At 54.6% G+C, this 12,610-nt stretch overlaps 1 protein-coding gene and 1 long non-coding RNA gene across 2 annotated transcripts in view; both read right to left on the reverse strand.

The window, feature by feature from the left end:
* LOC143269799 (uncharacterized) overlaps window positions 1-12,610 on the reverse strand; it is a 326,967-nt gene that overhangs the window by 70,059 nt on the left and 244,298 nt on the right. The gene's annotated exons all lie outside the window — the stretch shown is intronic.
* Shisal1 (shisa like 1) overlaps window positions 1-12,610 on the reverse strand; it is a 111,745-nt gene that overhangs the window by 64,541 nt on the left and 34,594 nt on the right. The window lies entirely within an intron of this gene.

Genomic DNA, 12,610 nt, shown 5'->3' on the forward strand with positions numbered 1-12,610 from the left:
TCCTTGGAGGAAAGCCATGCTTCCCTAGCCTCCTAGACCTACCTGGGTCTAAGCCCTCACCCTATGTCTCTCTCCAGAACACCCCTAATTTTGACCTTACCCCCATTTCATCTCCAACCTGAAGGGCAGGGAAGTGCTGGACTCCACCCTCAAGCCTGTGGGCCTCTATTTTCCCACGGCCTGGACAACCTCAGAAAGGCCTGTGGGTAGCTCAGGGTGGACCTGCATTCCTCTCAGGGGATAGCCAGGACAGAGCATCTTTACTATTCACTGAAGAAGGGGAAGACTCTTGAGCACCTGGAAAGGCAGACACCCGGCCCCAGATCCACCCCTCCAGGCCCAAACTGCTGCCTCCCACATTTCAGGGTCACCTTTGATTTTTGAGACCTCCGTGGAACCTCAAGGAAAGCTAGCCTGGGCCCTTCCTACCCTGAACTTACTCCTTGCCACGGCACTGAGTGGTCCCTTTCCACTGTCCTGACAGACAGACAGACAGGCTCAGAGAGGTTAGGATAGTACCTTAGAGCCACACAGCTGACAAGGGGCAGAATGAAGGCCCAGACAGAAGTCCAACAGCTTCACTCATCTCTCCAGGTACCCACATAGACGGGGAGGGATCCTTCCAGAACAGACCCCCCCCCCACACACACACACACTATAGAATCAGACTGAACTTTCTGCAGCCTCTAGAAAGAACCTGCCTGGCACTTCAGCTGCTTTTGAGGCGAAGGGGGCCCCGAGAGGTGCCAGATGGGAAGCACCAGAACGGTCTCTCACCCAAGCCTGTGTCAGCCAAGGCCTTGGTTTCCATCTGTCAGTATCTGAACCCTTGTCCCCTTCATGGATATAACCTGGACTGACTCACCGGACCCACCTGAGACCAGGGCTGCCCTTGGGAACTGCTCCAGCCAATGGCCAGGGCACCAAAGCTGCCTAGGCTAGGTGAGGCCAGGCTCTGGAGAGGGCCTGGGTGGCAAAGCCTGCTTGGTAACTGGGGGAGGGCACCATAGGCAGGGGGCCCCAGCACTCAGGGGTTTGGACATACACCAAAGCGACTCTGTGTTCCTTCTTGGCCACATGGCCTTGGGCTGGCACAAACCTCTCCTTCCAAAGAGGAAGTGGAAGAAGGAAGACCCTACTTCAGCTGAGGTCAGAGATGGCGGAAGGCCCTCTGAGCTCTCTGACCGTTCCATATCAGCATGGGGACCAGAGATACTGAGACAACTGCAGGTCCTGGAAGGAGCAGGGCTTAGGTAAGATTTGGGCTCTCGGGCTCTGTTGAGACCCTGGCCTCAAGCTCTCAGCCGTGGGGGTCGAGACCGGAAACGCCCCCATGTGGACAGCAGGGAACAGGACATGCATCAGGGTGAAGCATGTGATACACTGTGTGCGACGCCTGTGGTTGATATCTCATATGTGTGTGTCAGGCATGGGTATTGTGCAGTATATGTTGTGTGTGTTGGGACTGTGTTATGTTTGTGTGTGTGTCGTCTGCATACACAGCTGCATGTGTGTTTTATGGTATGGTACGGGGTATTTGCATATGTGGTGTGACGGGGCGTTAGGTGTGGTGCGATGTGTGTGTGGTGTATCCGGTGTGTGCAGGGAGCTGGACGTAGCAGGGTTGGTGTGTGTGTGTGTGTGTGTGTGTGTGTGTGTGTGTGTGTGTGTGGTGTGTGTTAGGTGAGGTGAGTACGTCATGGTGTAGATGGTAGCTGAGGGGATGTGTCAACAGATATTTGGACACGGGGGTGGGGTGGGGTGGGGTGGGGTGGGGTGGGGTGGGTGGGATGAATGGGTAACTCACTTTGCCACACACTCCCATGTGGCCTCCAGGTATGGCATGCTTGTATGTGTCTCACGTGTGGGGCAGGCTATCTCGGGTGAAAGGGATCTGTGGATGGTGCATTCTGGGTGGAGGCACCCTGAAGACATGTGGGGGCTCACTGCCCTGAACCTCACAGGTTGCCAGTGACAGCTGAGGTCTGGCCTTGGGCCAGCCCAGTTCCACAGGACACAGCCCAGGCCCCTGTCTCCAACCCTTGACCACGCCCTCTGCAGGCAGCCTGTGCCAGCCACACTGAGGCCAGCCTGTGCCCATGAGGTCCTTCACACCTCCCTGCACATGTACTTCCTCCACAGGTACAGGGCCCGAATCTGCGCCCACCCCACCCCCCACTCCACCCCCATTGTGCAGATGTCCCGACCTTGAACAAAGTCCCTAAGCCTCCCCAAGCCTCAATTTCCTCATCTGTGAAGTAGAATGACCACTGGGACCAGTGGGAAGATTAACGACAGACCACATCACATCAGCCACGTGAGCCCAACAAGCAAGCACTGGCTTAGTAGGTCCTGGGTCCTGCCAGTGTCCTCCTGTCCTTTAGAGAGAAGGAGGCTTTGTCCTTTGCCTGGCCCCACCCCATTTCACTATCGCTTGCTTCCGCATCCCAGTGCCCTGTGGTTGCTATATTAATGACCACGCACGAAGCATCTCACACATCTATTCCCGTCCCTTACAGTTCTGAAGCCTAAGTCAACAGTTCTGCTGGCCCCGGACCAAGGTGCGTCTGAGGACCCGTATTTCCCTGAGGGGCTCCAGGAGAGGGCCCTTCCTGCACCTGCAGTCCAGGTGACCCCAGGATCCTTCACTGGTGGCTGTATTGCTTCAGCCTGCACCAGGGGCTACCCCAGCTATCCCCGTTAACCTCCTGTCTCAGCATCTTTAACTCAACCCCATGCACACCTATTTCTTCTTTTCTTTTTTGCTCTTTTTAGACAGGGTCTCAAATAGCCCAGGCTGGTCTCAGATTACCAAGGGTGACCTTGAACTTCCTGATCCTCCTGCCTCCACTCTCCAAGGGCTAGGGTTATAGGCATGCACCACCAGGCACAGTTTATGTGTTGCTGGGGACGGAATCTAATGTGCGTGCTTAGATGCACACTCTACCAACTGAGCCACACCCTGGCCTCCGTTTCTCCTCCTCTTATTGCATTTTATTGACTTATTTTGTGTGTGCATATGTGTGTGCGCACACACACTCACATGCCACGGTGCACATGTGGAGGTCGGAGGAGGATTTTCAGGAGTCAGTTCTCACCTCCCACTATGTGGATCCCAGGGATTAAACTCAGGTCTGTCTGGCTTGGCAGGAAGGCTTTTACCCACTGAGCCATCTTGCCAGCCCTTGAGAGACCAACAACAGACTCAGGAGTGGGACTGGGGTACCAAGGGGAGAGGGGAGTGTTCCCCAGCCTCCTCTGCGCTGCATCTGCAGAGCAGGGTGCAGGGAGGACCAGGAGAGGCAGGCAGCTCCACCGGTCATCTCTGGAGCCATCAATACATCTGGGCTGAGTCCCCTCCTCCTCCCGGTGCTGAGCTGGGAGGGGGGTTTGGTCTCTTCAGAGCTGACCAAACAGCGGCTCTCACCCCATCTGGGCATCTGCAATGGGGAGCCCTGCTTCTGCACCCCAGCACCAACCCTCATCCCCCAGCCTTATTTACTATTTCTCAGCCTTCGGGAGGCCTGCTCCCCCGCAAAAGCAACTGCTCTCCGGGCGGGCAGGCAGGCAGGCGACCGGCAGGCGGGCCGGCCTGACGATGACTCATGCTCTCTCTCCGCGGAGTGCAGCCTTTTCAAAGGGCTGGCTGGGGAGGAAGCTAAATTTAAAGCCAGGCTTCCCGAGAAGATCACCTGCCACGTCAAAATCGTTGCCATTTAATTAGAAGTTGGGGGCATAAGGCTTTCCACCCTGCTCTCTCTGGAATCCTCCTGGGGAAGGCTGAGGGGGAGGCACAGCCCCAGGGGGCAAGAGCCAGCTGACTCCCCAGCTGTGACATGTCTCTCCCAGACTTCCTTCAGGGAGTGGCCCCCACCTTCCAGGGACCATCAGTCCCTTCCTTCCTCCTCTTCGAGCTTTTAGGGTTCTAACCCTGGGCCCCAATTCCCCGGTGTACAATACACATAGAGCTCAAGAAGTCTAGAGTCAGGATAAGGCTGCACCAGGCCTCAGCTCTGTCCTCAGACACATGCTGGACCACGAGACCGTTCCATGGGACTTTCTAGTCCTTGCATTGGGGGATGGGGGTGCCTGTTGGCTTGCTTATCCACAAAGGATGAGAGACCTGTGCTAGAACAAGCACTTGGAGGAGCCCTGGATGGCTTCCTGGTGGGAGATTACAGACCCTGAGGTGAAAGTCACCCAGGCAAAGCCGACTGGCCACTGCTGCTCTTCTGCCTGGGTCAGAAGGTGAGACCAGCTACCCAGCTGCATGTTTCCCAGTGTCTTCTGGGGCCACAGATCACAGCATAGCCGTGGCCTCCCTGGGCTGTAGGAACAGGCCTGCCAAAGCCAGGCTGCCTAGAGGCTTAGAAAGCCAGCTATGATATCAGCCCTGAGCCAGGCTCTCTCTCCCATGGTACTTCCAGGGCTGCGTGTGTCCCTGGCTTCACTGCACATATCAGGGAGGTACGTGCAGCTGACTAACCAGGTCAGACACACTGAAGTGAGCAGGATGCATATGCCGCAGCCATCTTGGGGACTTGGGAGCTCAGACTTAAGAGAACTGGCCCAGGGGTCCAGAAAACCTCCCAGACCACACGCCCCACAGGATGGCCGAAGACCTGATTGTCTACACTGGAACTCCTCGGAGATTCCCAATCCTCCCCTCTCTCCTAGCCTGCTCCCTCTTGATCTGCAGCTGTCATAACCACTTTCCCTGCTAGTCCTGAAGGAGGTGAGGCAGGGCAGCTCCCATTGCTCACAGCTAAGGCAGACACTCATGACTCACCCAGGTTCAAGATGCTCCCCCCCCTCCTGCAGCTGACCTGGGATGTTACAGTCAGGAAGAAAGGTACAGACATTACAAAGGGTGTTGATCTATTGAGTATAGGATGAGGAAGCTATGAGGTGTGATGACTATACTCCATGAGCCCTTAAGAACAGAAGATGACCCCAATGTCCCAGTGTGTGTGTGGGGGGGGGGGGGTTGGTGTGAGACCCGCAGATGCTGATGAGGTTCTCCAGGCGAGGAAAGGAGAGGCTGAGGGCCATTCTGGGAGGCAGGACCTTGTAAGTGGAGGGGCCTGGGTTCCACCTGAGGATACCATTATGACAGCCTGTGTGGCCCGAGCAGATAAATCCCAGAGCCGGTGGCATGTCTGTCTGCCGCTGACTGTGAGGGCCTCCGAGGGATGCTGGTGGTATGCCAAGCCTAACTTTCTAACCAGCGTACTCCGGAAAGGCTCATGCCTGTGGCCTCTGAAGACAACCTCCCCGAGAGCTCACCTGTCCCACCACAACAGATCCGAGCCAGCAGAGCCCTGACCTGCTAGCCCCCTGCTTTGCAGACCTGTGGTCTAGCCTGGGGAGGGGGCCCTGGTCTGGTGTTTATCCTAGGAAGACAAGGAACTGCCACCATCAGAGGAAGCAGCAAGGGCCCTCAGGCTCCCAATTCACCGAGCTGCCCTGCTATTTAGGACATCAGGCTACCAGGGGGCATCTGCCTCTAGGGTCAGTAAGAAGTCAATGGATAGGTCACCTACTTCACTGCCCCAAACTGGAAGGCAAGAGACCCCAGGGGTGAGTGTCATGCCTCAGTTTCCCCATCTGGGCCTTCACTGATAGGTCCCCCCCCACCCCACCCCCACACACCCAGGAAGCACCAGTCTCCATTCTCAGGGTGGAATGCACAGCAAATCGTAACAAGTTCAGGGGAGGTGCTGTTACAGCCTGTCCTCACGAACAGCGTCCCAGGTGACAAGCTGACAATGGGGGTGAGGAGCCAAGATGTGGCCTTCCACTTGGACTTCAGTGACACTCTGAACCCTGGGCCTGAGCCCTAGCTCACCGTGCGCCAGCTGGTGACCCAGTCAGAGGGTCTCCCAAAGCCCCGCTTCTCACTGCTTACAACAGGAAGAGTTCGTACTGGGAAAGGCCGGCCCAGGCCTTGGGGACATTGGTTTGTATGGGCAGTGGCAGCCTCCCTCATTTGGTCCATGTGGGTTTGGATTCTCCACAGCTGGTGGCTCTCACAGCTCGTCTCCTCTTCCTACGGAAGCATCAGAGTCCCAGTCCAGAGACCACAAAAATGAATAGGGTAGATATCGGCTGGCCGGCTGCGCACGCTAGCCGCAGACCTAACCTCCACCCAGTCCCGACTCTCCTTGGCACACCCAGAAGCCTGGTGCCAACATAAGACTAATTGTGCCCCTGGCACAAATAGAAGCCTCCCTGGCTCACCAAGTGTCCTTGAGGAGTACAGGGAGCAGGTCCAGGGCCAACCTTGTGTTTAGGCTCTGGGAAGGGGGCTCAGAGAAATCGTCTAACTGGCCCCAGGCCACACAGCTCAGATACTGGGCAGGAGGAGCAATCTGAGGATTCCCATTGGCCTGGGCTACCCCTTCTGGGGGGGTGGAGGGGGCTCTGTCATAGAAGGTTATTGTGGTGGGCTTAGCTCCACAAGCCAGTTGTATTAAGTTTCCAAGCAAGGCACCCCTGATCAGAACAGGAGCCTCCGCTTGGCTATGTGGCTTCACGTCACAGCCTGACACTATGCCGCTCTCTCTGACCTGCTTGTTGGGCCTGGAAATCGCCCTCTAGGGTTAGGTGAGAGGGTGGGCGCAATAGCGTGTCTGTGTAACTGAAAGCCGGGAAGGGGGCTGTACCCCGGCTTCAGTACCACTCAGATACCCCTCAAATCTTCACAGCTGTCACGGAAGTCACGTCTGAGTTCCTAGTAGAGAACAGGGCAAGCCCAGAGATGTCAAGTGACTGGCATAGAGTCACACAGCCAGGACCACTGCTCTCTCCAGACTGCTACCCAAGGCCCTGGAATAGGGGCATGTCTCTCTGCCTTCTAGACCTCAACTTCCCGGCTTGCTCATGCTAACTGCCAGCCAATAGTGCAAGGCTCTGGCAAGCTCGGCCTTGCTGGCTTCTGGATGTCTCTGCCCAGGCATGGAGATGCAGGCTATCCAGGGTTCAACGGGTCAAGCCCCAGGGCCCCACAGGGTTCCCAGCCTCTTCAACACCCTAGACTGTTGGCTTGGCCTCCCCAGTGAACTTCATCACTAAAAAATGGTGTTTCTGTACAGCTCAGGGAGTGAAAGGCTTGGATTCTATTCTGGATAGACTCCCAGTAGAGAGCAAGCCATGGACTTACCACTGGCCAGCCACAGTGGCTCATATATGTGAAGATTCTAAACTTCCAAAAGGCCTGGTGGGGTGTGGGGTGGAAGGCTGGAGGAGAGGGTGTGTCATGGCCAATGGCCTAGGGGCATCCACAGGCCCTGTCAGAGGTTTTCCTAGCTGATTTATCAGTCAAGCTTCGGTTCCTCTGGAGCAGGGGAATGAAAGGAAATGCTGATGTTCAGAGCCTAGGTTCACATACCTTGGCCAGGCCTAGGTCCCTGTACATGTTTCCTCCTGAGTCCCACAAGTCCACCACCAAGGTATGAGTTATACATAGCAAAGGCTACAGAGGATCAGAGAGGTTAAGTATCTCTCTCAAGGTCACACAGCAGACCCCAACCTTGGAGGCTAAGAAGTACCTTTATCTAGCCCTCCTTACCAACCCCCCCCCCAAGCCATGCAAGGGGCCAGAGCTGTACAAGCAGACTCATTCATGGCTGGTTCCCAGTCTCCCTTGACTACTGGATCCCAGACAAAGGAGACAGGCTGCCTCCTGCCCCCAAAGCACCGTGGGAGCATCCAGGACACTGGGATGCCGATGGCCCTCACCATCCCCAGCCCTCTAGAGATGCAGGCCAGGAGCTCACCACTTCATGTGCGTCAGCTCCCCTGTGTGGAGGGCTCCCGGCTACTACGTGTTGGCATTATCCCTGGAGACAATAGGGTCACGTGTCACTTGATGGCAGGGATGCCACGGAGAACAAGGACGTGAGGAAACCATGTCACAATGCAAATGTCCCATAGTAGGACGGCCTGTTGCTCCCAGGGTCACAATGAGCAAATCCATACTAGTGACTCAAGTGTAAGGTAAAATAATGGCATTGAGAGACGCGGTCATGAGAGAAAGGACAAGTCTGTGGCTGGAAGGGCATAGCGGACTGGCCCCTCTTAACTCCTTGGTGAGCACAGACCACACAACCCAAAAGAGCAATATCAAGTCAGGCAGTGCTGGTTACACGACCACTTACAGCCACTACCCAGTGCCTCGAACCCAGCTCCACACTGGCCCTGCCGTATGTTCTCTAGCCCAGCACCAAAGACACGCAGGGACCTCGCTGCCTGCAATGCCGCTAGACAAGGGGGCTTTTCCGCTGTCCTAATCCCGTGCAGTGGATGCTGCCATTGAGGAAAATGTCCTCGTTTTACTTGTGACCAGAGCCAAAGCTGCTGTTGGCGCCACGTATTGGGTAACAGCACTCAAGCCGGGGTCCGGTGTCATCTGCCCTACAGTGAGGTGGCCGCCATCTTTGCCAACTCCACCTCACAAACACGCCAAGGCTGAGAAGCAGCATGTTTCGGGGCCAGAGTCTGGCACCCTTCCTTGTTGCCGTGACCAGTGCCTCACAAAAGCAACTTAGGAAGGGTTTGTTTTGGCTCACGGTTTGAGGGGGCAGCCCATCAAGGCAAGGAAGGAACTTGGAGGCAGGAACGTCAGGCGGCTGCTCACTTTGTGCCCGTGGGAAGCGGAGAGAAGATAATCTCCGGTGTTCAGTTTCCGCTCTTCTCGTCATTCAGCCCAGAACCCCAGCCCAGGGGATGGTGATGCTCACACTCAAGATGGCTCCTCCCTCTTCAGTGAAACCTCTCTGGAAACACTCCAAGAGACAAATTCAGGGGTGCGTTTCCATGGTGATTCTAAATCCAGTCAAGTTGACGATGGAAGTGAGCAGTTGCTGCTGCTCCATCCCCTCACAAACTTGACACAAACACATCACTTTAACTCACAGCATCCCGCCCTGGCCCGTAAAGTCTCCCTTCCATCTCATAAAGCAAGACGCGTTTGGTCCGTCTCTAAAAGTCTCCATGGCCTTTAAAAGTTTAAAACACCATTCAAAAGCACAAAGTCTCTTCTGAGACCAGGCAATCTCCTACCCACAGACCCCTATAAAAACTCCCAAAACCAAGTTACAGATTTCTAATGGTGTCACAGAGCAAATGTTCTCATTCCAAAAAGGATGAATGGGAACACAGTAGGGAAAGGTCAGACCGAAGCAAGACTCAGATCCGTGAGGCAAATGCCGAACACTGCAGATCCATAGCTGGCATCTGGGACTCAGGATGGAATTATCTGTGTGCCAACAGCCCTGGGCCACCCTGCTTCCCAAGCTCTGCCACCTCAGTATACCTGACCTCTCTTTGGGGCCAGCCTCACTCGGTGCCTGCAGCTTTTCTCAGTGGATGTCCCATGGCCCCAGCATTTCCAGTATCCTGGGATCTTCACAGCCATTTAGGCTTCATCTTCAGAGCGGCATGCAATGGCCTCTCAGGCCTTCCTTGCAAAGATTCTGAGGTTGATCTAACAAATCAGTCTTTATTTTGGAGTCCAGTCTCATCCAAGGTCTCAGGGCATGGACAGAATGAAGCTGGATGATTTGCCAAATTCATGGGTCTAGCCCAATTCCTGATAGAGTCCCACTGCCCCCTCTGAAACTTCGAGATCCCACTAAACCAGACTTAGAGCACTCTGGGGCTTCCTTAGCCTGTTAACTCCAAACTGCTCCGCACCCCTCCCACAAACGGGCCCCAAAGTCCCGAGAACCACACAGTCAGGCTTATCACAATGTCAGCCCTACTTCTCAGCACCAGTTTTCTGTTTTAGGCACCTTCCTCGTGGCTGTGAGCAAATCCTTGAAAGGAATCAGAGCGGGGAGGGAGGGAGGAGCCTTGTGGTTTCAGAAGGTTTAGTCTGTGACGGTGGGGAAGGCATGGTGTCAGGAACATGAGTCAGTGGGTCGCATTGCGTCCATCCGTCCGTCCGTCCGGAAGTGAGGTGAACGCTGGTGCGCAGGCAGCCTGGCTTCTCCTTTTCACTCATTCTGGGACTCAGACCCCTGAGATGGTTCCTCTCCACATTCAGGATGGATCTTCTCCGTGAAACCTTTGGGAAGCCCTCATAGACGCACCCAGGGTTTTCTAAGCCAGTTAAGCTTCATTGACAAGGAAGATGAACTATCGCAGCTGTAGCGCCGAGATCCTACGTCCCTGAGAGAGACGCCTCAGCCAGCTCGGGGACTCTGCAGCAGACCCTGGATAGCAGGAGAGGCCGCATATGCAACAGGAAAGGTGGGTGAGGGGTGGGAATGCCTGGGACCTCCCCCAGTGGATGTCAGCAAGGCTGAGGAGCCTTCCCAAGGTCCCTTCCCAAAACTGGGGTTGGAGCTCAGGGCAGGAGGCTTGTGGGGGCAGGGCTGAGAGTGATGGGAAGAACTCACCTTGCCACCGTGGCCTTGCTCACCCTTACCAGACAGGCTCCCCATCATCAGCATGCTCGCCTCACTGAGCAAAGCCGTTCTCCTCAGCTCTCCGCTGCTACTCCCATAAGCTCCCCTTGATACCCACAGGTGCCCCTTGACCCACACCTCACTGTCCCCCACATGGACTTGTGCGACAGCCATCAAGCCTTACCCTCACTCCATTCTCTAGCCCCTGAGTTATCAATTAAATACAGCACAAAGAGGTCTATGAAACTCCAGTGCAAAGCATCACTCCCCTGCTCACACGCCTGCTCTGGCTCCCCACTGCCCTCAGTGAAAAGCTGTGGTGCGTCTGCCATCCTGCTACCAGGAGGCAGCTCATCCTCTCAGCCTTGCTGTATCGATGGGGGCGACAGGTCACAGGGGCCAGCACTGTGTCCTTTCCTAAGCATCTTCTCAAGTCCCAGCTAGTCTCGGGCCACTGTGGCCATTTGTCTCCTAGGAGCTCCATTCAGGATCTCTGCATCTCTTGGGCCTTCTGCCTGTCCCAGCCCTAAGCATGGAGGCTGTCTAGGCTTATATGTCACCATCAGGAGTTCCCTGGAGCTTCAGCTCAGTGGCCCCAGTGTTGCCTGTGTCACAGGGCTCTGTGTGCGTCCTTGCAGGCCCAGGAGAAAGAGCATGGGACAGCGCTCAAAATTCCTGGGATGTCCTGTACGGTCCAGCCGTTGTGCAACTTGATGCTGGTGGTTTATTAGTGAACACAACTGCCACTGGCGTCTCACATCTTCATCTGTTCCCTTTGAGTGTATCCCCAAGGTAAATTGCTTCTCCCCATACCCTAAGTGCAGAGACCCTTCCCACAGCAGGTAATGACATGAGAAGTAAATATATATATATATACACATATATATATTTACTTATATATATTTACTATATATATATATATTTATTTATAAAGGTTTTGCAATCAATTTTACACACTATTAGAATTCTCTCTTCAGCCTTTTGGCCTCCCCACAAACCCACAGGTAGACTGGGGGCTCCACCAAGGGTGTTAATATAGCATGCTATTGTTATAAACCTATGCACAAGATCACTGCCTCTAGATCTCTGCAGCATCACTAGAAAGATGACAAGATAATTCGGGCCGGCCATTGCAACTGAGTTCCTGTAAGTCACTGGATCTGCTCAGAGGACAATGGAACTCAAAACTTCCCTCGTCCAGGAAGCCTAGCAGGCCTGGCCAGTCCAATCAGGGTGGCCTTGCACTTTGCAGCTTCCTTCCATCCTCAGAGCAGTTAGGCCCGGCTTCCCTGACTACACTGAGAAGCCTCACCATGGATCCAAGTTTCCACGTCTGTGCATCCTGGGAAATTATGACAAGTGGGTATCCAGAGGTGATGTGTATGGGTCGGTGAATGCAGGATTGAGTAAATGAGAGTAATTAGAAAGATGGATATGTGGGTAGATGGATGGATAGTTGGGTGGGTTGGGTGAATGGATAGAAAGGTGAGTGGATATGTGGATGGGTGGATGGATGGATTGGTGGAGAGGTGGGTGAGTAGATGAATTGGTGGAGAGAGGGAGGGTGGGTGGGTGGATGGATGGATGGATGGATGGATGGATGGATGGATGGATGGAAAGGTAGGTGGGTAGGCAGATGAGTAAGTAGATGGATTAGTAAACAAGTGGGTAGGGGAGTGGGTGGGTGGGTGGGTGGGTGAGTAGACAGCTGCCTATGCCTTGATACGTATCTTTGCACTTCTCAGAGCTCTGAGTGTCTACACCCCCAACTTAATCCCGTAAAACTCTAGTGCATTTTTGTCCCCACCCTCCTCAGCTGTTTCTTACATGCTCCCCACCATGACAGATAAAGGGGCCTTTCTAGGCAACTTTATTTTACTGCCTCCCTTTCCCAAACCCTGTTCTGTTCTGCCCCAGGTCACACATATCTAGTGGGTATAGCTTCCAAAAGACTGGACCACCATCCCGCCATACCAGGGTCCCTTCATCTCCTGGCATGGTCATCATCATCATCATCATCATCATCATCACCACCATCTAAAAGTCAGCAAATCTCTCTTCCACCCAGAGTCTGAGACCAACACGTGGTGATAACCTTGGCTTCTTCTGTGACTTTGAAACTGGTCCCAGCCACACAGGAGGGTGGGAATGATGCCAGCTCATGTCTTGTCATGGGGACTAACCAAGAGAAGCCTGTT

The sequence above is a fragment of the Peromyscus maniculatus genome, chromosome 20, assembly GCF_049852395.1.
Source record: "Peromyscus maniculatus bairdii isolate BWxNUB_F1_BW_parent chromosome 20, HU_Pman_BW_mat_3.1, whole genome shotgun sequence".
Lineage (NCBI taxonomy): Eukaryota > Metazoa > Chordata > Mammalia > Rodentia > Cricetidae > Peromyscus > Peromyscus maniculatus.